The 13,464-nt window shown below is 40.4% G+C and overlaps 1 protein-coding gene across 3 annotated transcripts in view; it reads right to left on the bottom strand.

The window, feature by feature from the left end:
- The window catches only part of NT5C2 (5'-nucleotidase, cytosolic II), a 164,963-nt gene that overhangs the window by 106,675 nt on the left and 44,824 nt on the right, over positions 1–13,464 (bottom strand). For 2 of the 3 annotated variants that reach the window (XM_089897314.1, XM_089897311.1), the window contains exon 1: positions 11,535–11,603. The exons of the other annotated variant lie outside the window; for it this stretch is intronic. The gene's annotated coding sequence lies outside the window, so the exon portion shown is untranslated. Of the gene's footprint in view, positions 1–11,534; positions 11,604–13,464 lie in introns of those variants that run through there. 3 annotated transcript variants of the gene reach the window in all.

Here is a 13,464-nt window from a genome sequence, read left to right on the forward strand (position 1 = left end):
AAGGGAAACCAGCTGCCCCAAAAGCTTCAGGTAACTTCTGAAAACAGGAAGCAAAGAGTAACTGAAACTGCAGAGTAAGCCTGGTGAGCAATCTGCAGCCTGGTTAGCAAGGCCGTTTTAATGTCTCTTTCAGGTCATGTCAGTAGCTCACTTAGAAAGAAGTAAGTAGCACTTAAACACAGTATGTAGCACAGGTCCATCAGGCAAAGTGTTTTACACACATGGCAGTTTGAACCAAATATTCATCTTTCAATGGGATTAGTGTGTCACTATAGATAATAGGGTAATGATAACAGTTAAGTAAATATGAACACTCAGTGTTTTACTAAACTTCACTGGAATTTATCTTGTGTTTGAAATATAAAACTAGGAATTTATAAGTTTTATAATCAACCACTGTCATTCTAAGAACAATGAACACTGTTCTGAGACTTGAGTGGAAAGGATAATTTTGAATGGCTTTTTTGAATTTTCTCACCAGCCTGAAATTTATTTTATTTTCATAAATACAACTTTACTTGCATATGACACTAGTCATATTAAACTAGTTTACTTTATGGGAAAAGAAAAGTTAAAGCTGTATCGTCTATCTGTATGCCTGGTATCATACTAACATTTTACGCATAGCCCCTGATAATCCTAATCCTTGACAGATGAGCAAGTAAAACCAAGAAAATATAGAGGTAAAGTAGATGGTTATATCATTATGTTGCCATCAAGGGTCCCCCCTGTAACAAGACCACAAACCAATTTACTTACAGATACATTCCCTGGAAAACAAGTGAAGTCAGATCTAAATTTAGATTAATTTGTCTAACAATACTGCTGAAAACCTAAATCACAGTATCTGTAGTTAATAGGGTCACCCCTAACTCAAAGAACAGCACTTTGAAATAAAATTTAGCTTTGAAAGTATTCTTGTAACCTTTGTTCCTTCTAATCATAAAATACATGAAGGAAAATAATCACATAAAATATTTTAAGATGGAGGAATATTAATTTTTCCCAAAAAGTAAGACTCCTAAAAGTGTGTTACATATAAATTGTGTTAAATGTTTCATTAACTCCTATCTTTTAGTTTATGAGGAACAGTTTTTTGTTCATTTTTCATTTCATTATTTTCATTCAGAGTTCTTTATATCATTTGCCCTAAGTTAAACTATACATTTGTGTAAAAGACCAACATTCATAGTTTACACACCAAGTGATACAGATGGCTAACAAATTCCAACTAATAAAATCGCACTTACCTATCCACACATATCACTTGCTATCCTCTCACCCCATTTTGTTTTTCTTTTTTGCACATTTACACTTCCAGACATAATGTATTTGACAGTTTGGTACTATCAAGTCCTTTTCTCTAAAATGTAAGTTTCATGAGGGTAAGACTTGTTTTGTTCGCTGCTGTATCCCCAGTTCCTTGAACTACAGACTTGATATATACAGGCAGAAATAAACTCCTAAACCTCTACACTTGGAGCGCTTTGCTTTCCAGAAGGTAAGTTCTGTATAAGCCTGAAAATGCAAGAATATTACACAAGTTTTTTTTAATGCTCTAAATGAATCTTCATGAAATCGTACTCTTGGTTCAGAAAACGAATAAGATTCCTAGCTTGATTAAAGTAGTATTTTGCTAACATTTCGACACCAGGCCTTGGAACAAAAGGTTCCTTGTTCTCTGATAGAAAATAACAAAGCTGAGAAGAGATCTTGTCAAATACGAAATGTAATACCTGTTGCCTGGACAATTTGTTTTTCCTCTTCAAGCAACAACATGCTCCAATCTCTAGTTTGAAACTGCAACTAGAAAATGTAAATTTATTGCATACGTTCCTAAAGTTCCAAAAATATACAAAAAAGACCCGAATTTTATGTTATCCTGAACACTTTACTGCTGCTACTCCTAGAATTCCATTACCTCTGCCATATCACACAGAATGCAATATTTGTTCTACATCTGCATATGAAGGTTGCTTCCAACTGAATGTTTTCAGTAATACCAGACCTTCAACAATAACATGGTTGTTGACAAAAAGGAACAAAAGAGTATGTAAAGAAAACATTTTAAATGACTGGGCTTGAGAATATGTAGTACAGATCTCCAGTGGATGCCTGAAACTGTGGGTAGTACAGAATGCTATATAAACTGTATTTTTCCCTATACATACATACATACACATGATAAAGTTTAATTTACAAATTACGCACATAAGAGGCACATTAACAATAACTAATAATAAAACAATTCCAACAATATGCTGTAACAAAAGTTATATGAATGTGGTCTCTCTCTCTCTCTCGAAATATCTTATGCTACTGTACTCATCCTTCTTGTGATGATGTGAGATGATAAAATGCCTACGTAATGAGATGCAGTAAGGTGAATGGCACAGGCACTGTGATACAGTGTTAGGCTACTATTGACCTGCTGACGATATGTCACAAGGAGGATCAGCAGCTTTGGGTGATCCTGGATTACTGAGCCATGAGGATGTCAGTGATTGTGGATCCCAGGCAGGATGGTGCACAATTTCATCACACTACTCAGAAGGGCACACAGTCTAAAACTTATGACTGGTTTATTTCTGGAATTTTCCATTTAATATTTTCAGACTATGGTTGACTGCAGGTAACTGAAACTGTGGAAAGTGAAACTGCAGATAAAGTGGGACCACAATATGACTTTTATTTCTTCAAAACATTGCTATAATTAACTAAGCTATAATTAATTAATTATAATTAAACTATAATTTCAAAAGCATAAAGGTAACAAAGCTGAAAAGTTTTTACATTCGGCTAATATATAACACTTTGCACCTTTAGTAATCATTCTTGAATATTCTTTGAAAAGGCAGATAAAAAATTCTGCTTTATTTCAAAAAGAACTCATTCTCTTACCAATGAGCTCCTGGTTCATCATTCAATTTTGTTTTAGCTGTTATCTTTCCTCTTTCAAAATAATAAAGAAATAAAAACCAGAAAGGCAGAAATAATCACCATGGTATTTCTACTTTTTTGTATATATACAATATTTATGGCATACTTCACTTATTTGGTAAAAATTCAGAGATACGCATAAGTTCAATGCCTTAGTAATGCTAACGTAATAATGGCTAACATTTATTGAGTGCTCACTTGTTTTCATGTATTATTCTAAACTCTATACATATCTTATCTAATTAACTTCTCACAACAACCATATGAATTAGGTACTATTATCTTAATTGTACAAACAAGAAAACGGCATAGCGAAGTTAAATAATTTGACCAGGGTCACAGAATTATACTTGTAGTGAAGAGTGCAGATTCTGGAGCCATTCTGTCTGGGTTCAAAACCTGGCTCCAACACTAATTTAGCTCTATGTTTGAGCAAATTATACAATCACTTCAGTTTCTTCAACTCCAAAATGGTCAGAGTTGGAACAAGGATTTAATGCATTAATAAGCGCAAGGTGCTAAGAACAGTGGCTGACACAGTGCGTAATAAATTTTTATTTATTATACTAGAGCCCACAGTGTTTACTACTTGCGGCCCCTACACAATGTAGGGGCCTCTGCACAATGTAGTACATTATGTTTGGAGGAATGTTATAATAGGTTTCTACTTTCAGAGTCAAAACTTCAGAGTGTCAATTATGTGGCAAAGGCTATACAATTTCACACATTTTTTCATGTCAATGTAAGTATCCTAAATCTAATCTTAATCTACTATCTGTAGGTTTCTTTCGTTCCCGAAAGCTTAGTTCCACATAGGATTATCTCATCAAACCTAGTGCAAAAGTCAATAATCCAAGGTTAAAAATATGGCATTTACTGATTTCAGATTTGTGAAAGATCCTGATGTTTCATCTTGGTCTTATTTACAGCATACCATGCTTAAATTCTTACAAATATATCTTTATTTTTACAATTTTCACACAGAATATTTCAGCTGTTTCGACCTCTACACCTTTAGCATGATCAGATAACTCAAAATTTTCACAATTTAGTGCATAACAAAAGCCATCCAGTCTTTCTGAATTTACAGAGTAATTTTATGACAAACACAATGGTGGAAAAAGAATGTGTAACACAAATGCTAATTGAATACATTAAAGGTAGACTAAGCAGAAAAAATAAACAGCATTTATAAGCCTAAATATAAAAAAAAGCAAAACCATACAACTTTTAGAAGAAAACAGAGACGAAGAGCCCTATGACATCAAGGGAGGGAAGGTTTTCTTGGATAAAAGACAACACAAACCATAAAGGAAAAGATAGACAAATCTGACTATGTTAAAATTTAAAGCTTCTTCCTGCCAAAAACATTTAGTCTGAATTTAAACATCTAAGGAAATGATCAGACAAATCCAAATTGAAGGACATTGTACAAAACAACTGACCTGGACTCTTCAAATATATCAATATTATGAAAACAAACAAAACTCTGGGGACCTGTTGTCAATTAAAAGTAACTAAAGGGACATGGCAACTAAATGCAACTCATGATCCTGGACCAGGGGTGGGGTTGGAGATTAAGTATAAAGGTCATTACTGGGACAATTGAGAAATTTTTAATATATACTGTATATTAGATAATAATATTGCATTCATATTAAATGTGATAATTATACTGTAGTTTTGTAGGACATCCTTGTTTAAGTATATCTTTTAAGAGATGAAGTGCCATGATGTCTGCAAATTACTTTTAAATGGTTTAGGAAAAAAATGTATATATGAAATAAAAAGTAAATATGGCAAAATGTTAACAGTTGATGAATCCAGGTGAAAGATGTAAGTGTATTCATTGAACTATCACTGCACTTTTCTGTAGGACTGAAATTTTTCAAATAAAAAGTCGGAATAAAAATGTAAAACTTATGCACAACAAAAAGTAAAGAGCAACCACTGAGAAGATTTTTGCAACATCATAACTGAGAGAGGATTAGTATAGAGATAAAGAGAGCTGCAAACTAATGATGGAAAAGAAAATGAGCCAACAGAAAAAGAATGAAGCAATTTATAGAAAACAAAACCTTACAATAAATGGATGCAAATGCAATAAATCCTTACAATAAATGGAAAAACAAATTAAAATGAAATTTAATTTGATTTTAAAATTTAAGAGTCTGGCAATATCAATGTTTGTAAGGATATGGTAAAAAAAGGAACTCTCACAACGTGCTGATGGGTGTTTTGTGTTTAGTATTTTGGAAAATAATTCAGCTTTATTTAATAAAGGTAAAGATTCTCATACCCTACCACCTAAGAATTCCCTAGGCTTAGAATTCTCTCTCACACATGTAAACAAGATGAAACATCCAAGAATGTTTATTACAGCACTGTTACTAATAGCAAAAAAGGCAGAAACCCCTAAATATTCATAAACAAACTGGCTTATTCATATAATGCAATATTATAGAGAAATTAAAATGAATGAACTAAAGATATATCTACCAACATGGATATGTAGCAAAAACAATGTTAAATAACATCACTAATTATTAGGGAAATGCAAATTAAAACCACAAAGAGATATAACCTCTCACCTGACAGGAAGGCTACTATCAAAAAAACAAGAAATAACAAGTGTTGGTGAGGATGTGGAGAGAAGGGAACCCTCATACACTGTTGGTGGGTACGTAAATTGGTGCAGCCACTATGGAAGATAGTATGGACATTCCTCAAAAAATTAATATGATCCAGCTATCCCACTTCTGGGTATTTATCCAAAGAATATGAAAACACTAATCTGAAAAAAGATACATGCACCCCTATGTTCATCCCGGCATTATTTACAATAGCCAAGATTGGAAACAACCTAGTGCCCATCAGTGGATGAAAAGATGTGGGGTATATATACATACACACACAATGGAATCCTACTCGGCCATAAAAAGATGAAATCTTGCCATTTGCAACTACACTGATGGACGTTAAGGATATCATGCTAAGTGAAATAAGTCAGATGGAGAAAGACAAATACCACATGATTTCACTCATGTGGAATATAAAAAACTAATAAACAAACAATAAATAAACAAACCAAACCAAACAAAAACATAGAACAGAGTAGTAGTGAGCTACAGGGGAAGTGGGAGGGGGAGGGCAAAATAGGTAAAGGGGAGCAACTGTATGGTGATGGACGAACACTACATTTTTGGTGGTGAGCAAAGGGTATACAGAAGTAGAAATAAAACACTGTACTTGTGAAACTTATATAATGTTATAAATCAATGTTACATCAATAAAATAAATTTAAAAAAGAAAGAATAGCCCCAACATTGGGACAGACTTGGAAACACAGGATGGGCAAGAAGTTAAACACTGCCCACCTCCCCCCAAAAAAATCTTCATATGAGCTTCTTTCACCAGTGCTTTATCATAAAATCATATCTTCAAAAAAAATAAAACAATGTTGAATAAAAAACCAAGTTGCAGAATCATGTGCATAATACATTTAAAAAAGTATATGCACTTTCAGGGATATATACATATTAGTAAAAGTATATAAACATAATGGGAATGATAATTACTCAATTCACGACAGGGAAAGAGAGGGTAATAGGATCAGCAAGGATTCATACAGGCCTCAACTGTATCTGTAATTTTATCCCTTTGAAAAATATAGTAAATTGAAAAGAGAGGCTACACAATTAGAAAATGGGTAAAAAAACCACAAAATAAATATGATGGTCTATAATTAAGATGATCATTACATTATTTCCTGTATTTTGAAATATTTCATATTTTTGAATAAATTTAAATTAAAACATTAAAGAAACCACATTAAACTGAACCAAGGAGCATTAAAAAACATATACTCCACTGGACATTGGAAACAGAAATACTAATACAGCGGTCACTCTGTATCCGTGGGGGTTGGTGCCAGGACAACCCCCCAATCACAGATACCAAAATCCCCAGATGCTCAAGCTCCTTACATAAAATGGAGAACTACAGTCGCCCCTCTGTTTTTTTCCCCTGCTTTGCATCCGGATACGACGGGCCTACTGTACCCAACAAATTTACTGAGATGTATATTCTATATGTATATAAATATATATGTATATATATTTATATATACATACACACACATGTATTTTTAGCCATTAAACTTCAGGCACCAGATTTCAGTCTTCTCTTTCCAAGGAGATCCTGACACAGCAGGCTTTTTCATCTCACACTCCTGATAACGCCTCCCAACCAAAAGAAACACACAAAAGATAGGAACAAATAGCTCAACACTCTCCAAGGCAATTTAATCCTTTGGAGTATGTATTCCACCTAAAACGGGGGCTATTTTGCTGCTCTGCTGGCAATTTTGCTATTTGGTGGGGGGTGGGGTGGGGGTGGGAGTTGCTGCTAAAGTTGTTTTCCACAGAAAGGAAAAGAAAAAACAGCCACTGCAAACCTCGGTAACCAATCATAGAACACAAATTTCAAATGGTAAGAAGTCATATAAGATTTACTGTGTGGCTTCCCTGGTGGTGCAGTGGTTAAGAATCCGCCTGCCAATGCAGGGGGCATGGGTTCAAGCCCTGGTCCGGGAAGATCCCTCATGCCGCAGAGCAACTAAGCCCGTGAGCCGCAACTACTGAGCCTGCGCTCTAGAGCCCGCAAGCCACAACTACTGAGCCCATGCACCGCAACTACTGAAGCCCACGCACCTAGAGCCAGTGCTCCTCAAAAAGAGAAGCTACTGCAATGAGAAGCCCACGAACTGCAACAAAGAGTAGCCCCCGCTCGCCGCAACTAGAGAAAGCCCAGTCGGCGCGCAGCAACAAAGACCGAACACAACCAAAAATAAATAAAATAACTAATTTTTTTAATGCTTTAAAAAAATTATTTTTAAAAAAGGATTTACTGTGTCAAATAACAAGGACCTTAGCACTGCATAACAATTTGCTATCAATTTCCTTAAAGCAAATAATTTTTCAGGTCTGAACTTAAAAAACGAAACAAACACCAGCTACTCATAAATACGAGCTGTCTTACTTCATTAATTCTGTTCTATCTACAAGAAACCCATGTAGCATATCTTGGAAACAGTTTACTAGAATTTCTCTCTCCAGGTTTTTTTTTTTATTAATCAATGTATTTATTTATTTATTTTTGGCTGTGTTGGGTCTTCTGCGTGCTGGCTTTCTCTAGTTCCGGCGAGGTGCACGGGCTTCTCACTGCGGAGGCTTCTCTTGTTGCAGAGCATGGGCTCTAGGCGTGCAGGCTTCAGTAGTTGTGGCTTGCAGGCTCTACAGTGCAGGCTCAGTAGTTGTGGCTCACGGGTTCTAGAGTGCAGGCTCAGCAGTTGTGGCGCACGGGCTTAGTTGCTCTGCGGCATGTGGGATCTTCCCGGACCAGGGATCAAACCCGTGTCCCCTGCACTGGCAGGCGGGTTCTTAACCACTGCACCACCAGGGAAGTCCTTCCTCTCCAGTTTTATCTCATAGTATTGCTCTACCAAACCCTTTGCTTTAGTGAGAACAATCCATTCAGTAAACCCTCAATATGCCCACTTTTGCATCCTCTCCCTACTCTCAAGTGTCACCTCCTCTATGATGTTTTCCCTGATCCCACCAACCTATGGTAATCTCTCCACTTTGAATGAAAAAAAAAACAGTAATAATAGCTAACATTTACAGAGAATTTAATGTGTGCCTGTATTGCTTCAATGGAATTATCCCATTCACCCCACACAACTCTGTGAAATTTGAAATTTGTTCTATTTTCCCCTTTTTCATGGTGAGAGAAACTGAGTGAAGCTCTCTACGGTTAAGTTCTCTAAAGGTGCATGGATGCTAAGTGGCAAAGCCAGGTCTCAAACCCAGACTCCAAAACCCAGGCCCTTAAACATATGTGATGCTGGCTCACGTGCCTTTGCATTGATGGCCTTTACTGCTCACATGTCATTTAACATATGCCTTGTGATATTTAACATTTTGTGTTCCGAGATGTCTAAGCAGCTCAAAATATTACATTCATTCAACAAAAATTTACTGAGAGCCTGTATGCCAGGCATTATTGACTACTGGGCATAAAAGCATGTTACAGAGCCTCCACAAATGAAAAGTAGATGAATTCTCTAGACACATGGACATCCCCAAAATGTGCGGAACTGCAAAATTTTAAATATGTACACAGCAATTATAACTACATAAAAATTATATGTACATAAGAACTGGAAAAGATATGATATTTATCATAAACAACATGATAAAGTTGGTTTTTTTTTTTTACTATTGCATTTAAGCTTTTTGGTAAGAGAGGTAAGCAATAAAAAGATGTACTTTTTTAGGGCTTCCCTGGTGGCACAGTGGTTGAGAGTCCGCCTGCCGATGCAGGGGACACGGGTTCGTGCCCCGGTCCGGGAAGATCCCACATGCCGCAGAGCGGCTAGGCCCAGTGAGCCATGGCCGCTGGGCCTTGCGCATCCGGAGCCTGTGCTCCGCAACAGGAGAGGCCACAGCAGTGAGAGGCCCGTGTACCGCAAAAAAAAAAAAAAGTACTTTTTTAAAAAAACATGTTTTGTGTTCTTTCTTTCCCCCATTAAACAGTAGAAATAGCCTAGAGACAGATGAATGAACATTCCTCCTAACATTCTACTGTAATCTGGCTTTCTTTAGGAAGATACACCTGATATCACTAGTAAGGTTTGCAGATACCCTATGTAAATATCTATATAAATCTTCCTACAATTATAAACTTTTGGAAACTTGAGGCTGATTGTAAATTTGCAAACAATGGAATCAAATCTTAGAACGGAATGAACCCTTGCAAACAACTCCTTTGGCCCTCTCATTTTACAGATTAGCTAATCACTTAATTCTAAATATCTAAAGTCTAGGGACTTCCCTGGTGGCGCAGTGGTTAAGAATCCAACTGCCAATGCAGGGGACACGGGTTCGACCCCTGGTCCAGGAAGATCCCACACTCCTTGGAGCAACTAGGCCCGCGTGCCACAACTACTGAGCCCACGTGCTGCAACTACTGAAGCCCACGTGCCTAGAGCCCGTGCTCTGCAACAAGCCACAAGGAAAAGCCCACTCACCGCAACGAAGACCCAACACCGCCAAAAATAAATTCTTTTAATGTATTAAAAATAAATTAATTAAATAAAATCTAAAGTCTGGGGTGATGAGAGTAATGCAGCACCTATACCGAAACGCAGTGGCTTACACTGCAACAGAAATGCATTTCAAAAATAAAGTCTGCGTGTGCTAGCATCAGCCCAGCGTGTAGAGTTCTGCTTTTAATTACAAGCTGTGTCTTCCTGAACTTAACCTCTTCAGGCCTGGATGTCTTCATCTGGATAAATTCTAACCAGTGTTGAAAAGTGTCGCGGTAAATATCTTAAAAGACCTCAATAACATTAAGTTTCCACGGTAAATAGCACTGTTTCACATTACAGTTACCAGAGTTTGCATCCGCTGCCTTAAGAGGCAAAATGAACAGTATATACGCATTACGAAACAAGTTCAATCAAGAAGAACCTGTCCGCACCCGAACACGCACACACGCACACACACGACCCTATAATGGTTATTAGTCATTGCAGAGCACTGCACTTAACAATGCATCCTCAAAATAACGGCCCAAAGCCGGGAAAACACTACGTCTGACATCCAACTCTACCTACGGCCTTTATTTTTATTTTTTTATTTTTTCCTACTGCCTTTAAAAGCTAAGGCCTACCGAAGTAAAAGTCTCCAAACGTCATGCTTACAACTAAGGGTTTAGGCCTCAGATGTGCATCTCACTCTCGGCTCTCGAGGGCTTCGGTGTAACCCAGGAAAAGGAAAGGAACAGACTGCCACCGGACAGTTGGCCCCTGACTTGGGAGCCATTGGGAAACAACTAGCACGTTTTTTTGCGGCGGCCTGCAATTCGGTGTGAGCTTTCCAGGAAGTGCTGCAAACGACGAAAACTGGCATGTGGGCTTTCAGTTGGCAATTTCTGGTGGTTCTTGCTACAACGCTGTCAACCTTGCATCCTAACACAGCGGCTAGCTAGTTCCTCGGGGTTGACCGGGAACGCGCAAGGGGTGGGGAGGTCCATTAACAGGGCGGAAAGGCAGGCTTCGGGTGCGGACGGGAGGAGGCCAGGCGTCAGCCGTAAAATATAAGCACAACTGAGTAAAGAGGCGTCCGTCCGAGGCGGGACGGGGGCTGCCACCAGCGTGAGGGAAAAGCGGGGCACCGGGCCGGAAAGCGGCGAGGCGAGGGGCCGCGTTCCGAGGGTAAGGCGGCTCCCAGTGAGCCCAAGGCCAGGAAACAATGGCGCGAGCGTGACGTGGGGCTGGGGGTGTCGCCGCGGCGCGGAGCGAGGGGCTGCTCCGAGGCGGGGGCTACCTGGCGCTGGAGGCGTGCGGGGTCCACGAGCTCGCAGGCGGGCGCCTGGACGAGCGGGGCCTGAGGAGCGTAGCGGCCGGGTAGGGCCGGGGCGGGGGCAGGAGGGGGGCCCTGGCCCAGGTCGCGCGCTCCACCGCTCACCCTCCCTCGCTCCCTCGCCCGCCCGCTCCTTCCCCTCCCGCCCGCGGATCCCGCCGCACTCACCAGCCCCACCGCACCGCAGCAAACCCAGAGCGCAACTGCCGCAGACGCCCGGGCGCGCGCCCTCCCAGCCCCCACCGTCCCGGCACCGCCCCCGGCTCGCGCCCGGCCAGGGACCAGCGCGCTGTTCCGTCCCCCAGCTCCGCCGCAGAACCCGGCCTCCGCGACGCTCCCTGGCCGCGCTGCGGGAGTGGAACCGCGAGGCGGGCCTGCGTCCCGGTCCCTTGCGTGGGTCTGGGGATCTTCAAACAACAGAACATTGCCCGCTGCTGAGCTATGGGGTGACGCACGTTGACAACCCTTCCATGTCCTTTAGGTCTCCATCCCTGGGCCTTCTGCAGGGCCCTGGACTACCTCACTTACACTCCTACGCTTTCTCTTAGGTGGGTGGGGGCATCCGTTTTCCCAGCCACAGAATCTTACAGTCGAACGGACCTCAAAAACCCTCTGGTCCAAACTGCCATACCACGCCTGAATCCCAATGATGACTGAAAGTACCGGCTTTGGAGTTTGTCAGAAAGGGTTGGAACCCCAGTTCCACAACACGCCAACTGTGTCACTTAGGGCGATACACCTGACTTCATCATACCTAGTTCCCTCATCTTCAATATAGGGATGGATAACAACAGTACCTACCTCATGGGGTGGTGACAGGATGAAATAAGATAACAGAGGTAAGATCCTCGGCACAGTCCTGGCACATGGCACTCAAGAAATGTTCATTATTATATCAACTCCCACCCACCCACCACCAACTTGCACCTGAAAGAAGACTCCTCAGTGACAGAAAGCCACTATTTCCAGAGCAATGCATTCCTTAGTCTCGGCAGCTCTGACTAGCCAGAAGGTGTTTCTTAAGCGTCCACTCTCTAGCCCAAGTCCTATCCCTTGGAGCCTCAGAGAACAAACAGGTCTAATCTCTCTCCCACCTTCCACTTTTCAGATACTTGAAGACTTCTGCCCAAGGTCTTCTCTCTTCCAGACCAGTATCTCCCATTCCTTCCATTGTTTCTCCTTTGTCCTCGTTTTGAGGGTCTTTGTCCTCATTCTTTTCCCACACCTACTCGGTTTGATTGTGGCTACTTTAGAGTACATTGCCCAAGACTGAACCAAATGTTTGTGGTACCATCAGAGCAGAGCAGGACTGTAGCTTCCTCCTTGTACTGCCTTGCATTCAAGCAATAAAGTTCTTGGTACCTGCACTACTGACTCATTGAACTTACAGTCAGCTAAAACCTCCAAGACTTCTTAATACGTGCTCTGCTGGAGCATTTCTACCCTCTCGTGTTTTTGAGCCAACTTCAGGTCGGCTGAGGACAGGGCTTGGGGCTCTCACCTACTAGATTTTTCAAGGATATGTGGGGAGAAGAAATAGGAGTTGGAAGGTAGTCTGACACTACCTTTAAACCAAGGGCACATGGAAAAAGGCCAGAGTTTGTGTCTAAAGACCATGGCACTAAGCAAATAGAAAAAATATATATATGCAATGTGATCTCATCTGAGCAAAAACTGTGCACACACACACACACACACACACAAGACTAGAAAGAAATATGTAAATAATTGTGTTCATAGTGGTTTTCTTTCAGCGATAAGACTTGGGGTGGTTTCTTTTGTTCTTTATACTTTTTCATAAATTTCCCAGATTTTCTACATTGTTTATATTACTTTTTTTTTTTTCTCGAGGTACGTGGGCCTCTCACTGTTGTGGCCTCTCCTGTTGCGGAGCACAGGCTCCCGACGCGCAGGCTTAGCGGCCATGGCTCACAGGCCCAGCCGCTCTGCGGCATGTGGGATCTTCCCGGACCGGGGCACGAACCCGTGTCCCCTGCATCGGCAGGTGGACTCTAAACCACTGCGCCACCAGGGAAGCCCTGTTTATATTACTTTTATAATCAAGAACTTTGTTTCCAAAAGAAAGAAACCAGAAAAA

Source organism: Delphinapterus leucas, chromosome 16, assembly GCF_059928025.1.
Source record: "Delphinapterus leucas isolate spDelLeu-1000000601 "Yukka" chromosome 16, BTC_Dleu_Yukka2, whole genome shotgun sequence".
Taxonomy (NCBI): domain Eukaryota; kingdom Metazoa; phylum Chordata; class Mammalia; order Artiodactyla; family Monodontidae; genus Delphinapterus; species Delphinapterus leucas.